Source organism: Haemorhous mexicanus, chromosome 8, assembly GCF_027477595.1.
Source record: "Haemorhous mexicanus isolate bHaeMex1 chromosome 8, bHaeMex1.pri, whole genome shotgun sequence".
NCBI classification, from domain to species: domain Eukaryota; kingdom Metazoa; phylum Chordata; class Aves; order Passeriformes; family Fringillidae; genus Haemorhous; species Haemorhous mexicanus.
Window position 1 is genome coordinate 25,481,729 of NC_082348.1, and position 15,099 is coordinate 25,496,827.

At 41.2% G+C, this 15,099-nt stretch overlaps 1 protein-coding gene and 1 long non-coding RNA gene across 6 annotated transcripts in view; one reads left to right on the plus strand and one right to left on the minus strand.

Moving 5' to 3' along the window:
* INO80D (INO80 complex subunit D) overlaps positions 1 to 6,795 on the minus strand; it is a 45,544-nt gene extending 38,749 nt beyond the window's left edge. For 3 of the 5 annotated variants that reach the window (XR_009487367.1, XM_059853268.1, XM_059853267.1), the window contains exons 1-2: positions 6,655 to 6,795; positions 5,330 to 5,399 (exon numbers count right to left, since the gene is read on the minus strand). The gene's annotated coding sequence lies outside the window, so the exon portion shown is untranslated. Of the gene's footprint in view, positions 1 to 5,329; positions 5,400 to 5,803; positions 5,933 to 6,605; positions 6,627 to 6,654 lie in introns of those variants that run through there. The other 2 variants (XM_059853271.1, XM_059853269.1) reach the window with 2 other exon arrangements.
* A 336-nt stretch (positions 6,796 to 7,131) lies between these two features.
* Positions 7,132 to 14,669, plus strand: LOC132330648 (uncharacterized). The gene is made up of 2 exons (XR_009487368.1): positions 7,132 to 7,272; positions 7,442 to 14,669. It is a non-coding gene; the product is annotated as an uncharacterized LOC132330648 (long non-coding RNA).
* Positions 14,670 to 15,099: the final 430 nt, after the last annotated feature.

Here is a 15,099-nt window from a genome sequence, read left to right on the forward strand (position 1 = left end):
AGCTTCCATAAGGAAGCTGCTCCACAGTTCCCAGCCACTAATCCTAGATTTATTCTTGTGGCCACAGTCTTATTTTTGGATTTAACTCATAATTAAGTCTTATTTTTGCATTTAACTTGACTGTGTCAAGGCAGGCACAGTATTTCACTTCTTACTTGTCTGAGAGATACAGGGCACAAGGACAATGCCATTTGAAACACTCCCACAAAAATACTGACAAATAATCCCCAGGGAAACCTACGAGCATGAACGTGAGTTTTTGGGTCTATATATACACTAAAAGAAGCTCATGCAAATATAGCCACGTTAAAAATCCTGACAGTAATCAATTACTGCAACTACAGTGCAAAGAACAAGAAAGCCAACAAACATGGTAGCCATCAATGTTATATTAAAAAAAACAACACAGCAATTCTCTCAAACTTGCAATTATATCTTTATTGGTAGATTCTTAAACAGACTCCCCAAAAGACATGTCACTATGTGGATACATTGCCAGGAACAGAGACTGACGTTGGACATCATCTAAAAAGAGCTTTTTTTTTTACTTCAATGGCATACCATATAAGAGTGTATGTGTATGTGTGAGAGAGTGTGAGAGAGTGTGTATAAATATATATTTAAAAAACTAAGACACTTAAATCTCTTCATTCTGATTTCATCTGATGCAGTGTTTTATTTTTAACAATTTACAGGAGTTCTTATCAGAGCTTTTTGCTGCTACATAAAAAGTAGCACAAACATGGAATAGGCACATGTCACTTAACTGAGGAGAACTGAAACTACACTTAGCTAAATAGTGGGTGGGGGAGAAATTATTTTTGTCCCACAGGATTCAGTAAGAGATGACGGAAACATGGACTTCCCCTGGAAAAAGCAAATGCTTAAGCAGCTGTACTTCACTATAAAAATATCAGAACACAAAACTTTCTGGAAGCTGTTTTCGGTTTTGCATTTATACTCTACATTGAAGATGTAGGAAGGTTCAACAGAAAAAAAAATGCATGCCTGCATGTGCTCAAACTAACTTTAGCCACAACCCGTGAATGAGAAACCAGATGCTGCTTCTTGAGGAACCTAGATTTTCCTTAAACAACTGACTCAAAATAAAAGATTTTGAGCTACTAAGAAACAACAGGGCAAAGAACAGAATGGAATCCAAAAATGTGTGCCCTTGTGAAATAAAAAATCATGGTAGGGAATCGGGTAAATACAGAGCAGCCACACCAGATCACAAAATATTGCAGCTAGGGGTACTGATGAAGTTAGTAAGAGATTGACTCAAAACATATCAAAGTATTTCTTCATTTTTACCACTCATAGGCAGTGAACTGCTGGAGCTTGCAGTCACAGGAGACTATGGAAGCAAGACAGTACCATCAGGTTCAAAAAGGCAACAAAAAAGTTCATGGACAACAGGGACATAAGTGATGCACTCACTAGCATGATCAATTTAACAAATATGGGTGGTGGACGAGTAAGGGAAGAAAGCACAAAAAAAGTGCCTGGGCTTTAATGCCCTTCCTAAGTAGCATCACTTATTCCTACTGCCCTAGACAGAACATTAGGTTGGATCCAAGCTAATCTGACCCAGCAGAGTATTTTTCACATTCTTATGAGGTTATCACTAATATTTGTAACTTCATAACACATTCACTTCTCTCCTTGTCCCGTTTTTTATTCTTGAGCAGCTGACTGGAAGAAAATCTCCACCCTCTGGCTAAAGTCCTATCTGGATGTGTGAAGAAGAGTAACAAACTTAGCACCCCAGCAAGGCTTTATAGCAAGGACATGCAGGACAGAGAGCAAAGTCACACTCTGAGACATCAGCACTTAAGAGCAGAGCTATTTGTCCTGCAGAGTGCAGCCACTGGTAGTCCCTAAGACAACTGAAGGTGGTTTGCACAAAGACTGCAAAAAGAGAAATAAAGATTTCAATACACACAGGAACACACCTGTCCAACTACCAACACCTACTATCACCCTGTGGAAGAAGCCAGCTTCCAACTAGCTTTTAGTACTGGCTTTTCAGTACAGGCATAATCAGCTCCCATGCAGTGCACATCAGCTCCAAAGACAACACAGTTGCAGCTCTGCACTCCACATGCCCTCTTCCAGAAGAGCTAAACACTCCTTCAGAGAGGCTGGAAAACAGTGTAGCAGCAAACTTTGGAGGATGACCTTTGCTATAACCATACCCAACTAGTAGCATTATGTCATACAGAAATCTGGTACCTGACACTGTCAGTAGTCGACAGGGAAGGCAATGGCTTACTCACTAACAGAAAGCCCAAAGCACTAGAGCCTCAAAACTCAGATTGGTAATTTTGTGCAAAGGCTGTGCTGAAAATATTAGAGTATTTTAAATCATGTGGGTTGAAACATTCTTAAACATATGCTCAGAACTTGACATTCAATGTACGTAAGACCCTTTTAGGCAATGGAATCCCCAAATGCATTGTAAATTGCAAGGCAATTATATGCTGGTGGTTAAAAGATGTATAATTAAGAGGACTGAGCTCAGAGCTTCACACACTGCATCCAAACAAAATCCACTACAGAGGTCTTTACTGGGCTGTTTGCATTGGCTAATACTAGCCTAAATTTCATGTTAAATTGCTTGGTGTGTTCATGACATCTCACAGACAAGGTACAATCATCTCCTTAGGTTCCCAAAACCATCAGCTTGGGGCCAGAAGTAGAACATGGATCTAAAAGAATCTCAGCTTCTCCACAAGCACAAATAACATAAATAGTAGTTTTGTCATTTCCTCTTGACCAAGAAAGAACAAGTACTTGTCACTGTCAGACCCATTTCCTGAAACTGAGCAAACACATAGAGTGCAAGATGTTTGGAAGCATGGAATTTCATCCACTCCAAGATGCACAGAAGCCATAAAGTTCATGACAAAAAGACAGGTACTTAAAGCTATTTTACAGCAAAACTTTTCAATCAGTGTTAGTAAAAAGTATACTTCTAAGTATGAATCTAGAGCATTCATTTTCTCTATTTCATAGCAAGTAATACCTCTCTTTGAAATGTTTTGTTCTATCAAGAGAAGCTGTACCACATCTACTTGTGATCAACATCAACACCACAAAGTTCCAACTTCTGTCCCTATGCTGTGATCTAACCATAAGTTTGGCTTAGTTCTAGTCTTTTAACAGCTCTATTCTCTGCTACACTCAGCTAGCAAACCAAGAATGCTGTAATTGTGGAAACAAGAGTCTTTTTGTCAGTAAAAGCATTCAAATTGAGACAGAGGACACTGGGAAGCAACCAACGTCAGCTACAAGAGTTCCTGTGCAGAACGCTTTCATTAACTGGAGTACAGTCCTTACTCAGGAAGGCCTCTGAAGGGCAGGTACTGCAACACACATGCAAGAACCCTGACAGATCAAGGCATTCAGCATGTTAGGATCTTACAAGATATTTTTAGTTACCACCTGGAATCATACTTTGGACTACTTTTTTTCATATGTTAAGACCTACCTAGGAAGAAAGAAGCAATATTGCCCTCATTCTGCCTTTTTAGAAAGCTTATTACTTCAGTTCTGGCAAAAGGCAGTTTACATTGCATAAGGATGTCCAATATATTAACAGAAAAGCAGCAGAATGTTTTAGGCAACACTGGTAAAATAGATTATGTTTTAGAATATAACACAATAAATACAGAATTAAACTTAAGCATTATTCCTAATAATAGATACAGCTAGAGAACTTATAGACTTGTAACTCATTATAATCAAGAGTAGAAAACATAACTATGAGGAGGAAAATAAGAAGTCTTCGCTCACAAACTGAACAGGTTCTTTTTGTTTTCTTACACCACATGAACTTGGGCAGGAATTTTAATTTCAGCTGATTCACTCATCTGTACCTCATAGTATCTTAGAGAAAACCTGACAAAGATAGCCCAAACCCTAAAAACCAACAAACATTTAAGATTCTATGAATTTTAGAAACTTCAGAGGATTTCTAAAGAAAAAAGAACTTATGTAGGAAAATTTGTAACTACTGCCAAGAGTACATTCCTACAGATTTCAAAAAAGTAATTTCTTAAACATGACTATTCCTGACATAAGGTTCAAGATGGGCTCTGTATCTTGGAAGTTTTTTGAACAAGGATTTCTCTATTTGAGCAGAAGGTCTCCAGGCCCCAGTCCTGCTATCACATCCTCACAGGGACGTTGTCATGCACGGTGATTTCAATGTAGTTATAAACAGGCCTGGGTTTTGCCAGGATGAGCAGGGCTGCAAAGAGGTGGCCTTCAGATACAGCAACAAATGGACCCTTTATGACATTGCAACATGGCAGAAATGTACTTTAAAAACATTCTCTCAAAATACCAAAAGCAATATCCTGAGATAAAGCAGAGATTAAACATACCATAACACACCTTGCATCTGTACTTGGGGAAAAAAAAGTCCAAGCCTTTTATTTATTCAAATAACACATAGCCTGGCTTTCCAGATGAGGTTAAACAAAATACCTTTGTCTTATTTTTAGTCCCAATACTACAAAGACAAATAAACTTATTTTCTCACAATACAATATCATTCTTGCTTCAGTAGGAATACTCAATAAATAAACCAATAGAGCTCCTCACAGAGGAGCCTTTCAGCAGGTATAAGCTATTGGAGTTTCAGTGTGGTCCTTAAATAAACTTGTACCTCCTGATGATTTACCATACCATGAGAACATGGTACACACCTATCTGTAGGACACACAAATTCAATCACTCATCACAAAAATACTGAACATCAAAATAACCCCCAGTACGTAAATTTAGCGTTGCTTTCAGTAAATAATTTAGCTTTACAATTAATAAAGCTTGTGTGATCTTTGTATGTATTACAAACAGTTCATGCAAAAGGCTGAATGTCACCAATTTGTAAGTGACAGCTTCATACAAAACACGAGCTCTCCAGTTCAGCCACCAGCAGTGGTACCTGGTGGGTATGGCCTGAGCATGGAACACTGCCACTACGGGTGAGCCCATAGGGAAGGGCACCTGTCTACAGAGGAATGGTGCATTGCCCTAATTTTGTCAATTTTATTTTTAAGTCTCCCAACCCTCAAAAACTAAAAGGTCTTAAAATAAACCCGCATTGCATGTTGTTGAGCAACAAAGTTAGAACTAACTCTATGTATTTTAATCAGATGATATAAGGCTTTAAGGTGAGTGTCACTGTCACTTCCATCACTTCCAAAATTCATTTGAGGTTACTTGTACAAAGCCATTACAATTTTGACCTAAAAGACACATTAAGGAATATTTGACCGAAACGTGCCACCTCCCGCATTAGAAACCGGAGCTATTTCACCTGTGCGGGGTGAAGTGCGATGGTGGGTCTTCCAGTGCACTCACTTCACAACTACCAGACGCTCTTTTCCCTGAAAAAAAGGATCCTTTCATTTTCAGTCCTGGGGGGCAGCAGCACCTCACACAGACCCCCCAGCCCAGCGGGACATGAGAGGGGACCAGACACAGCCCTTGCAGTGTAGGGGCTACCGAGGCGATCCCCTGGCTGAGGTGCCAGGGGGCTGTGGCTGCTGTCCCGCTAACGGGTCCTGGCACAGTGGGGTGCCCGAGGGACCCCAGCCCGGCCCCGGCAGGGCTCAGGCAGCCGCCGGCCCCGGCATGTGCCCGGCACCGAAGGCGCTGCCGGGGCAGCCCCTCGCCCCTGCCCCTGGTTCCCCGCTCGGGGGCCGGCCCGGGGCCCCACGTGCCGGCAGCTTGGGGGGCGGGGGGGACACTCCGAGGGCTTCCCCGCACCCCCAAAACCGCTCCCCACTACCTCCCAAAAAGTTGTTCGCGAATCCACCCGCCGCCGGCCCGGCCGAAGGGGGTCACCGATGGGGGGGAAAGGGGGTACGGGACGGGCGGGGGGGAACCTGCGGCCGCATTCCGAGGTGCCCCTGCCCCGCCGGCACCGTCCCCACGGCCGCGGGCGGGGGGTGGCCGGCGGCGGCGGAGGGGGGGGGTAAGCACCCCAAAAACGCTGCGAAACTTTCCAGGCCGCGGCCGGCGCAGCCCCGCGGGACCGGCACCGCCTCCGCCGCGGCGGCCCCGCACCGGGCTGGGGGAGGGGGTGCCCCCCCACCCCGGCACCGCTCATTAAAAGTCATTTCGGCAAATTAATGCCGCCCCCGTCCCCCCGTCCCGCGGCCCTCTCGCCCCGCGCGGGGGGCGGGGGGGCTTGGGGGGGAAGAGCGGCCCCAACCGCGGCGCCCCCACCGCTTCCCCCCAGCCGCCCGGCCCCGGCGGCGGCGGGGCTCGGGCCGCTCTGGGCCCGGGGCCCGGCGCGGGGGGCCCGGCGGGGCGGGGAGCGGAGCGGCCGGGCCGCGCCGCGCCGCGGCCTAGCGCCCCCCCGCCCCCGTTCTCCCCCGCCGCCCTTCACCTCCCGGGCAAAGGCGCCGCGCCCCGACCCTCCCGCTGTGCCCCGGCGGCCGTCTCACCCCCCTCCGGCGCTCCTCCCGGCGCCCGAAAGCTTCAAAAACCCCCCTGGCTCCCCGCACCCCCTACTGCGGCCTACGCCGCCCCGACCGATCCCCGGCCTCGCGTAGCCCGCCTCCCCGCCCGCCCTGCACCCTCCGCACCGCCTGCCGCGCTACGCGAGCCCGGGGATGCAGGCCGGGCCTGGCTTACCTTTCCAGCTGCTTTTTTTTCCCTCCTCTCTCTCCTCTCCCCCCTTTCCCTCTGTTGGGCTGACAGATCAGAGTTTCCTCCCCAGCAGAGGGACTGGGAATGTGCTCGGGCTCTGTGCTGAGGAGCTGCTGCCCCCCTGTCTCTGAGAAGATCCTGCTTTTTGTGGGGAGAAAGCTTTGGGGGCTCTTTTATTATTTTAAAACTACAAAGTGCTCAGAGGGTAGGTGATTATTAAGGGGAATCCCTGAATATATTCTCCAGCAAAGAAGGCAGGGCTGCTGGGGCTGCTCAAGAAGAGAGCCAGCAGCCTCCTATAGCACCACTACAGGCACTGAGAGGACATAACATCAGAGAGCGGCTCCTCTGCCCTCCAAAACAACAACTTTCCTACCATCTTGGAGGTAGTAGCGAGGGAGAGAGGGAGGGGGAAAAAAAGTACAGAAGGTTTTTATAAAGTGTCAATTTGGAGGAAGGAGACAAATGGCCAGAACAAAATATTTTATCATTTGTGTGACTTTTTTTTTTTAATAAAAATAAAATACAAAGGCTCGTGGCTGAAGAAATATTTTTTTAATAATCTGTAAAGATCAACTCTCTGGAAAAAAAAAATTAAAGGAGGTACGGTAAAAAATATATTTTTAGTAACTTCGTTGTTCTTAAAGCTATGTAATTTTTTTCTGTATTTTAAAGTTGATAACTTCTTTGTCAATTTGTGATGGTTCTAAAAATTAGTGTGTAATTGTGAAAGTTTGTGTAACTTTTTTTTTTTTGGTATTCTTAATCTTAGTAAACAGCTGAGATTGATGTCGGATAGTTTGGTGTAACTGTACCATAACGTCTTTCTCTCTCTCAAGGCATTGTAAATAAAATTGGATATACAGGTAGGTAAAAAACCATATTTTTTAATTTTTAATTTTTTATTTCTTTCTAGAGTAGGCTATGTAGAGAAACAATGAGGGATTTAATGTGAGTGAGAGGAACCTATGATAGATATCTGAAAAATTGTGCTGTCATAAATTTAGCATTGTCTGCCCTTCAGGATGGGATGAGAAAAAACAGAACTCATAGCAAGAAATTTGGGGGTAACAGTTGAGTCTTGTTCTTAATATTTTCAAAGCGTTTTGCAGCCTTCTAAAAATCTGTTTCGGTTCTTTTTAAGTTACTGTTTTGATTTAGGGGCTTTGTTCTTTATATTTATGAATATTATGCCTAACTTATAGTTGAGAAATGCTATAAATTTATACTACAGTGTGTTGTAATATAAATCAATATTACTTTTCTTTGTTGCGGATTCTTTTATTAGATTGTAAAAAATATATTAAATGCTGTCAAAACAATGTCAGATGCTGTGGTGTATCTGTAGGTGAAGACACTGATCACTGTATTCAGCAGATCTGTGATAATGTTTCTTAAAGTAGTATTATGCAGAGCCCTATTCAGAGATGAACTGCAAAGATGCCTTTTTATTTGTCCCGAAGGAAGAGGAAATAATCAGGAAACTAATGAGCTATACATTATGTTTTTTCCATTGTAAAAATTATTCAGGTGGTACAGACTAATTGAACTGCAGTCAGACTAAGGTCATATGGATGAAGTACTGAATTACTTAGTATATTATCACCCTCTTCCTCTCCCATGCCAAATCTGAAATATATTGGTTTAGTTCAGTTCTTGTAATCTTAAAAAATAAAAAATCCTGTATTTTAGGTATATCCGCATTTCGAAACATATTTTGAGTTTGCACAGCCTGCATGGTGAGTGTAGTTTGTGTGTTCATAGTGGGTTTTTCATTTAGATAAATAGGTTTCAATTAAAGTATAATTAAAAGTCAGCTGGTCTTTGTGTCAAACTGTTTTTGTTTAGCAGAGTTTTTTAGATTATGCTTAGTCTGCCTAGCTCATTTTTAATAATCTGGAGTGTTGCGTTCAATGGAATTACTGCATGGGAGGTGTTTTTCTGGTATTTATTTCTGTTTTTCAGTTATTAATCTGTTAAATTGATAGATCTGCTGAAAACATCAAAAACCCCCCAAATTTGTTGCTCCTATATTGTATTTCAAAAGAGTTTGTATTTTGTATAGAAGTAATGCATTAATTAGGGTCCTTCATAATTTTACCAGTCATTATTGTATGCTTCAGAGCATGAAGTATGATTATTCTCTTTGTAAGCTGTTTCAGCAAAAACTACTTTTATATCCTATACCTAGAATTCATTACAGGAACGACAGGGATTACAAACATTGGTCAGGTATAGGATGATTGAAAAACCGCAGACCCTTTGAAATATTGCAAATAAATTATCTTAATTAATTTAGGAATTCAACAAATGCAGCATAAACTAGTATTTCCTTTTCTTTTATTCTAAATAGATAGATAAAGGGCCAAATTCTCAGACCCCGGTTTTGTAAATGCTTGCAGGCCTTACTAACACTTGCTAATTCAGAAGTGCTTGAAGGATCACTGTAGTTCCTTGCATAAAACTCTTCCCATAAAACTCTTCCCAGAAAAGTCGGTAGGATTTTGCTCAAGTACCAAATTCAAGTTTCTGTACAAAATGATTTCTTGTATTGACCATTGTGTTAAACAAGAGAATTGCTACTTTCAACTTAATTCAGTAGTTCAGTATAATTCAACTTCTCTTCATTGGGCTAGTTAGATGTTTTTTGTGTTTTAGGAAGAGAGGCACAGCATGAACAACTAATGTACACCACATCTCTCTGTGGTACTCTTAGGAATATCTGTGCAGCACACTTAGTATCTTGGAACTGTATTTTTTAAATGGGATGCAGGTAATTCAACATTTTAGAGAAATGGCTATGAATGCACTTGAGAAACTGAGCACAGAAACAATATTAAACAATATTAAACCTTTTCTTGGGCTTATGTGCTTGACTTTGCAGATACTGACTTTAATCAGATTACTTGCCTGCCTAAATTTCAACATGCATCATGGTGGCATTACACATTTTGGTGACATCCCAAGATCTATTCAATGTGTTTTAATTGTGAAGCCAGAAGCCTAATGCCAAGCAAAATGAGAAACATTTTGAATCGGGAAGTTTGGAATAGGAAACTTGAAATTGAATACTTCTGGCATCTTGTACAAAAATATTAATTCAATCTTTTTAAGGAGGAGAAAGTAAAGAGGAAAAATTTACCAGATCTTGGTTGTGTGGACTATTGTGTAATCATTCAACAGAGAAATTAAAAATTTGTACTTCATGGATAGATAAATTTATTTAACAAAACTTTATTTACCTGAGAGTAATTTGCTTTTCACTAACTTACTAAGAAATGTAAATAATTATTTTAATTGTTTTGGTGAAAATAAAATGTTACATGGTAACAACCTAAAGGAGCAGTCTGCTAGCTTTAGTAATGTAGAATGAAATTATTTTTTTTTAAAAATATTTGCTTATCTTTTTGGACAAGACTCTTAGGCTGGGACATACATTATTTTGATGGGTAGAGCAGTGCTCTGAAATTACACTGAAGAATAAATTGGACTCTGAAACGTCTGTACAAGGACAATGTGTAAACCCAAAGCATGAGAGGTCCCCTGTACAACATTTAGAATTGTATTCTGGAATTTCCATTCTTCAGAATGGGTCTGTCTGCCTTGATTTCAATCAGCCTCATCCCTGGACTAACTACTCCATCCAGTAAACTTAGTGTACACTTGAGCACAGAGTGGTCAGAGAACATTAATGTTCTGTAAATCACACGTTCTGGCTAATGAGGCATTCTGTGCTGATGTGTCTCACTTGTGTTAGTAGTGAGACAGGGCAGTGATGCAGTGAATAAGCTTTGTGAGTCTAATAAAGCAATGAAATGGGTGCTTTAGGCTGTACACTAGTTACTGGAGGAGGCTGCATCAAGAAATGAACCTTGACTCTCTCCCAAGGTCGTATGCACCCTGAGTGCAGACCTCCAGAATTTCTGGAGCATGACTTAGACTCTGTGCATGTGATGAAGACTCTCAGGTTCCCCACAAATAGTGTTACAATGTCGGCATCTTGGTATTATTTCTTGAAAGACACATACTGAGGAAACAGTTCCAATGTCTTCAAATGCTTGCTAAAGGGATTAGCAATTTATTTAAAATGCAGGTGACTGTTGTGAAGAGGAAGAACAACTCTAAGTGTATAGCTGTTAATTCAAGATTTTCTTATCTGAAGAGCCACATTTGTATAGAAGGTCTTGTCTTTAGGTATTTAAAGACTGAAAAGGGTGAGAAATTAAATAAACCCCAAAGGTATGATGTATTCTTCTAAGCAATGTCTTGAGCAGCTGAGATGTGTTATTAGTTTGTGTAATAGTGGCAAGTTCTGGGGTCAAGCTAACCATTAAATCCCAGCATATTAACATTTTTGAAAAATGCCTATTCTTATTTTTCAACAATTCTTTAACATGCAAATTTTATAGCATGGTTGTCTCTTGCATATCTGGGTTTCAGTTACTCTGCTGCAGTTGTATGTATTTGATAACCAGCATGCTTTTTGCCACTTTTCCAAACCACAGAGTCCTTATGTTAAAAACACTGTCCATGATCTGGGGATTTTTCTCTAGGAAATGTGCCCAAGTTATGGCATAAATTGAGCTCCTTAAACCAGTTGCTAAACTCCTTCAAACCTGTGCTTTAGTGCACTCCTGTGTGGCAGATAGCACAGCTGAAACTATAGGACAAGCCTATATACAACAGAGTAACTTTGCTTTACTTAGTTTAAAGCTCTAAATGCCAGCAAAGCAACATGATGTACACATGGCCAGTCCTGTTTTCCTGAGTGTTAGGGACTTCATTAAAGCTTTTTCCAGCAGTGGGAATTTTGCTGTGGGTTTCAGTAGGAGTATAGCTGAAGAAGTATTTAACCAATTGGGAACAGATGTATGCTAGCTATTACATGATAATATAATTAATTGATAGTGAACTGTACTGAAAATAGTAATTAACTAAGACTTCACTAATCTGTTCTTCATTATCAATGTATATTTTAATCTGCATTAAATAAATGGTATTGTCTTCCTAAAGCTCAGCAAAGACAAAACAGTAAGACTGTTAATTGTGGGAAGGTTGTCCAGAGTACATTGGGCATCTGTGGAGACCTCTTTAAATAGAGGACAAATTAATGGAATAAGCTGTCCCAGCAGAATGCTCTAATACCTTCCCATTTTACTGGGAAGCCCTCTGTTAATTCAAAGTATACTATTGTATTTTTACTATCTGCTTCTGTCTATTGATTTTCCTTAACTGTAATTGTAGTGGTTAAGAAGCTCCACACTTTATCACCAGTCCTCTCTGCTATTAGTCCAGTTATTCATGTACAGTCAGGTTGCAGAGGGTCTTGATCACCACTGCAGGATGGAAAGATGAGAATTCCCACTCTGGACCAAATCAAGGGTCTCTTAAGTCTTCTGAGAGTAGCTTCCAACAAAGGTGTGGAATATCCTGCAATGGTAATTGAGAAGTAAAGGGCATACAGGACAAGATTTTTCTAAAATAGTTGGAGCTGAGCTAAGATCAAAGCAAAGGCTTAATAAGTGTCTAGGGTCATGAGATTCCAGTGGATTTTGAAAGTTTTTTGTTACATGAAGTCTTTTGCTCTTAGTATGTTTCTTTTTGATACATGTTCTCATATGTGATCCATTTCAAATATAAACACAGGTGTACAGATGATGACAAGAAGAAATAAAACTATTTCTTTGAAATATTAGTTAATTATATTCAAAATTCAGCATTGCCTGAGTGAGAAGATGTCTCTACTACCTCTTATGCCTCTAAATCTCAGTAAGGCTTCTCAGCATTAGGCACTGTGAATAAATGTGTACATGTAACTGGAGGAAAACATAATTATTAACAGTGTTTAGCATAGCAGGCTTTGCTGATTATGGAATCACTCCTTTTGTTTGAATTACAAGGCTTTATGTATGTTATTTATGTCTCTCTGGGCCATTTTTCTGTGGTCCTGAGCTATGGAGAGTTGGAGTAACCTGGGTACTTTCAGACACTTCACTGACATCATTCCATCAACTAATATGTGTTACTGTAAGGTGTCTTTTGGATAAAACCTTACACAACAGAAAGGACCATGACTTGTGTAAGCCCACACACACAATGAAGGATTTGGTGTTTATTTCTGAACTAAGTTTTCCTTGTGTCTCTCTGTAAACTTCAGTATTTTGTTCACAGAAGTACTTTTGCCCATTTGGCATTTTATGAAATATAATAATAATAATCTGTTTGCATCTATTAATAAATTGAAAATTGTGTGTTGTTTTTGGCTCTTTTTTTGTTGTTGTTGTTTTTAAATAGGAATTTAAAAACTTCTCAGGTAATTCTAGGATAACTTATGCATTTTGATGTTTTGTGGGGTTCTTGTACTCCTTGTAAAAAGCTTACTGCTGTTGTCAGGGAAGTCCTTAGCTTTTAGCCACTCTCCAGAATTCCCCATTTCCTTATTACTTTTTTTCCATTTTGGTAGTCACCATGAAGTCCTCTTCTATTTGCTTCTCTTGCTTTCTCTGTTAGTCCTGTCAGTGCCTTGAGAGAGTCATCTTCCAACCCTTCAGCACTAAAGGTGATTTCATCTTACTGCATATTCAAAGGACAACACAATAAATTATTAGGAGACTGTCTTGTTTTTGGAGAGGATGTTTTGGCTTAGCCATTGTTTGGAGTATTTTATGAGGAGCAGTGTTGTGGGGACAGAGATGAAGTTATATTACCTTTCCCCTTTGGATTAAGGCTGATGCCAGTCTGCCATGCTGCCTTTCCTTTAGAGCTATGACCCTGAGCTATTTTTCTGTTGGTTTCAACACTAAAATACAGCATATCCCCCAATGAAGCATGTAGCAGACTGTCTTACAAGAACCTTATCAGCCTCAGAAGAGGCACTGATCCAAACTCATGTACTTTTTGGGGAAATGCTACAGATACCTTCTTTTCTGCCTTGAGCTATGCTTCAAAATACATTAAAAAAATAAGTCTGTTCCAGCTGTTTTTATGACTGGCCTAATTTTGCTGGACATTTCAGAGTCTTGCTGAGGACATGCCTGTTTGACTTGAATTCTGTTATGTTTCTTTTATTGAAGCAGCTTACTACACTGCCCAGGGTTTTAAGCACTCTCCCTTTGGAACTACAGGGATGCACCCATGGGATTCTGGTGCTTTCAGTAAGGTGGCTATTGAACAGGGTTTGGAATTTGTTTTTTGGGGTTTTTTGTTTGGTTGGTTTTTGTTGTTTTTGTTTTGTTTGGAGTCACAGCTTTAGACTTAGATGCTTAAATCTGTCTGCAGTTATAGTTTCTCTTTAATCTGAATGCACCTGGCCTAAACTTGCTTGAAAGTGTAACTGCATAGTATAGTCTTACCTTGAATTAATACACCCTTTGCCTTCTCTACTCCCCACATCCACCTGCTGAAGACAAGACTACAAAAAGGCAAGGTTTAATCAAAGTCTTGTTTGGAGTTAATATTTTGCACACGAGAGCCTTGTTTACACCGGGCTGTGTTCACAGAGGAGGATACTTAGAGACCAAGCCCGTCCATCTCTCCCCAGACGCATTGCTGTTCCTTGGCAAGCTGTACAGGAGCAGGAGACACGAAGGTTACTGCACCTGAAGGTAACTGGCGATGCACCCGCTGAGAAGTTCTGCCAGTTGGCCACCAGGTGGAAGCAGGGCTGCACTCGGGGAATTGCAGGAATTGCAGCTCCTCCAAAACAAAGCCTAACAAAGCCCCTGCCCACCCCAGCAGAGTCGGGATAAAGGCACCCACCAGCCTCGCATGAGGAGTGAGCTGCACCAGCACACTGACGGCGCAGGCAGTGTCACCACCTGGCTGGTCAGCCCTTACCGTAACCATCAGGAACAATACTCAGGGGGTGTTTATCTCCCACCATCCCAGCTCTTCATCACCACTTTTTCATCATTCTCTAACCTGAGGTTGCAGCTTCAGGACCAGCCAGTGGCAGCACTGACTGTAAACTTTTTCTCTTAAATAAACAGAGGTAAATTGTGTGAATAGCCCTGTTTCTGTAATTTTTCTTCAAATATTTTTCCCAGCCTATGTCACTTCCCTGCCTTTGCAGACCCCTATTATGTTTTTGTCACTAGCTGGGTAAAAGTCCTCATGTGCACCAACTGTCCAGCCACCAGAGCAAACAGAAGGGATAAGGGGTGGGCTACGCTCCAAACTCAGTGGTTAACAATGCTAATTTAGATTTCTCTTTCCTATCTAGTTTCCAACAGTCAAATTTATAGAGTGCCTTGTTGCTATTACCAAGTTTGACTGAAAAATTTTGTACTTGAATAGTTAGGTGGGAAAGAGAGTAGAAACAGGACAGAGAGCACCACATGTACTTCTTCCCCTTCTTGCCTTTCTTGATAAAGGCTGGACAGTTTTTGAACAGAAACAAGAATCCACTCTACATACTAATTGAAGGACATA